This window comes from Nicotiana attenuata, unplaced genomic scaffold (assembly GCF_001879085.1).
Source record: "Nicotiana attenuata strain UT unplaced genomic scaffold, NIATTr2, whole genome shotgun sequence".
NCBI classification, from domain to species: Eukaryota; Viridiplantae; Streptophyta; class Magnoliopsida; order Solanales; family Solanaceae; genus Nicotiana; species Nicotiana attenuata.
In genome coordinates this window covers 18022-21590 of record NW_017672315.1, presented here as the reverse complement: position 1 = coordinate 21590, position 3569 = coordinate 18022, and positions in this window count along the sequence as shown.

The following is a 3569-nucleotide window of genomic DNA, read 5'->3' as shown; positions in this document are numbered from 1 at the left end:
ACTAAAAAATAAATAAATACATTCTTAGAATATAAAATTTATTCTAAAAAGAAAAAGTTAAAAAATAAAAAGAAAAAGATTAAAAATATATATGGTTTCTTTTAATAAGTAAACTATAGAATCTTTCTTAGTATCATTTAAAATGCATGTAAATATTTAGTTTTTTTTCTATATTGTGAGAAATGCTAGTTAATCTTTTTATATTTATAGTTTAATTTATCTTTTAAAATAAAAGACAAAAAAAATTAAAAGAAGAAGAAGAAGAAGAAGTTACGTTAAAAGAGATAAAAGTTTGTAATATCAAACTTTATCTCAAAAAATCTAGCTAACAAATCCCAACTTCCCCCTACCCCATAATCACACACCCACAACATCACAAACACACGACCATCACGTCCCCACTCCAATCACGTTCCCTACTCCAAAAACCACTAACATCTCTTTATAAAGATTACTGCAAGTTAAGTTGAGAGGGGGGGAGAAAAAAGAGGAACGACCTCCAGCAATAATCATCTGCCAATGCCTCCTGCTTCTTCTTCTGCTTAAAAAAATCACGGCAACCAAACCACCATTAAAGGTTGTCGAATAATCTTCAAACCAACCGAAAAATACAGAAAAATTGCTTCTTCTTCGCTAAAAAAGTAGCAGCTCCAAAGTTGAGTTCGTCGGGGTCGAGGTCGCCGACTTGGTTTTCGGTTCGAGGCGCATTTCAGTCCAGATCTTGTCGTCAGTTTTCTCGTGTTTTTGCTCCTTTCGAATCATCATTGTATAAAGCTTTGGGATGAAAATGTTGGATTATAATTAAGAAAGCTTCTCACTATAAGGTTCAGTTTTCTTTTCTCTCCACCTTTGTATATTTTGTTTGCTTGTTCTCTGTGTTGCTCGGTGATCAAACACATGATATTTTGCTCGGTTAATGTCCTTTTACTGTATTTTGATCTCCGTTAGTGTCCATCTATAGTAGACTTTTTAGAGTTTTGGTTATTCGTTAGTTTGGATTAAGAAAACATTCATGTGAGTTTTAAATCATATTTAATGGATGTTGATTTTGAAACATCCGATTAACAATATTTCGTTAATCATGCCTCAGCATGTTTCCATGTTTTGTACATTCTTATTTGGTTCTTCTATTATTTACATTAATTAGGTATTTTGTAAGATAGGAATGTTAATACTTTATTAAGTTATTATGAATTTTAATATCTATAAAGAATAATTGATTCTCTTAATGATTATAATAGTGGTATCATAATATTGCTTTCACAAAAATCTCCTATCCATAATTCACAACCTCACAATAATCTCAAAGTAAGAAAAATAAAAATATTCGTAGTAATCTCAAAGTAAGAAAAATAAAAATATTCGTAGTTTGCTTTAGGTGCGATTATAAATAAATTATCGTGATTATGCACACGTTCGCGTGACATAATTATAATTTCAAAAATAATTCAAGGTACGCGTTTGCGCGACTTTTGCTAAATAACTTTAATATTATATAAGCATCATTAGTTATGTACACGTACGCGTGACATGATTTTTTTTAACGCACTAAATAAATGGGTACACGTGCGCGTGACTCATTTCAAGATAGTTCTGTAATACCGAATAATCAAGCAATTAAAAGCGGTAAAAAGGTAAAACGCATATAGGATCTAAAACATGTAATAATCCGTTAATTAATCCAAGTATAAATTTTTAAGCGACCGTGCTAAAACCACGGAACTTGGGTGTGCCTAACACCTTCTCCTGGGTTAACAGAATTCCTTACTCGGTCTTCTGGTTTCGCAGACTTAAAATAGAGTCAATCTTCCTCGATTTGGGATCTAAAATAAACCGGTGACTTGGTAATTATCCCAAGTGGCGACTCTGAATAAAATAAATAATCCCATTTCGATTAATGTCACTTTAATTGGAAAAACTCATATCCCCTCGGGATAAAAAGAGGTGTGACAGCTATGGCGACTCTGCTGGGGAAGATAACCCAAAACTTCTGTTCAGGGTTTAGAATTCGAGCTTGTAATGTGATCTATACTTGGCTTTATTAATTTGATGTTATTGCGGTGTTTTTGGGCCTAATGTGCTAATTGCCGCTTATTTACCGCTTTGATATTATTTGAATTGTATTAAACTGTCTTCTTACGCCTCCCTTCTGAGTCTTCTGAATTTATGGTGCACACGTGCGCGTGACCCACTTTTCTGTTAGAAGTCATACCAATTAGAACGAGGCTGGGTCAAGTAACTAGGCGGGGTAGACTTACGTGCTCCCGGTACGTTACCCCCACCTCGGCTCGGGCTGTCCGCTTGGGTAAGCCAGGTCTAAAACACTCCCCCCAGGATTTAAACCTAGAATAACATAGCCTCATGCCGGATCCCTAGTAGGAACGTTTGTTTGCATCATGTGCGTTCGACTTTGGGGACTCAACACAGGGGTTGGGTCCGTCTAGGACAGGTGTACCCGAGAATTGCAAGACCATCCTGATGCATCTTATCTGCTACTTGTGCATTATGTTTGATTCGGCTTGTGCATGTTGACCGGTTTCTAAAAAGAAATTTATAAAAATCAAAATAAAAATTTAAAAATTAAGGAAAAACCAGAAGGGAGAAAATTTACCCTGTTTTTTTTTTTAAAAAAAATCTCGGTATTTACCCCAAAAGATTATTACAATATAAACCTGGATTTTTCAAAAAGTGTATCCTATTCCTGAAACATATACAGAACTACGCGGGTCTGATTCTCACCGGATGTGAGATACGTAGGCAAACCTCATCGGTTCCGGCCCTCAATTTTCAAAAATTCAAAATTATTTTTCTTTAATTCCTTCTGTAGAAGTTTTTCTTTGAGACATCAAATTTAAAAATCTAAAAATATTTTTTTTCTATTTAGAAGTCCTTATTAAAAAAAAGGTTCAAAACCCAAAAATATTTTCTTATTTTTAGAAGTTCTGATAGTCTGAATTCACATAAGAAAAAGAAAAAAAAATTAGTTTAGTTTACTTGAGTTCTTGATCTTCCCGAACTACGCAAGATCTGATTCATGTCTCTACATGATACGTAGGCAACCCACATCAGGTTCGATCAAATCATTTTGAAAAAAAAAAAGGTGGAAAAAAGTGGTTAAAAAAAAACGAAAAAAAAAAGAATAAAACAAAGAAAGAAAAGAAAGTAGTTTATTCTAACATTCTTGTTGTTTTGAAATAAAAAAAAAGTTAAAGGTGGTCGGTTTGTTGGTTTGCAATGGCGAGTCACGCAAACAATCCAAGATCCTCGGAAGTAAAAGCATCTTCTCAACAAATGGAAACAAGCACCATTGTTGTTGATCCAAGATCAAGAAAAGGCAAGTAGGAAAAGTTGGCGGTAAAAAAATAAAAAAACTGAAAGGCAAATGTGGGATTGACTTTACCATATTTGAGCAATAGGACATGGCATGCTCGGGATGATTTGATGATGGGGAATTTGATCCAGTATTGAAAGTCATAGTAGCCATTGCCGCGGCAGAAGAGAAACAAAAAAACGGGCGCCAAACCCTGAAAGCCCTATCAGACGGGAGTCTCGGTAGCCGGTCTTGCTAT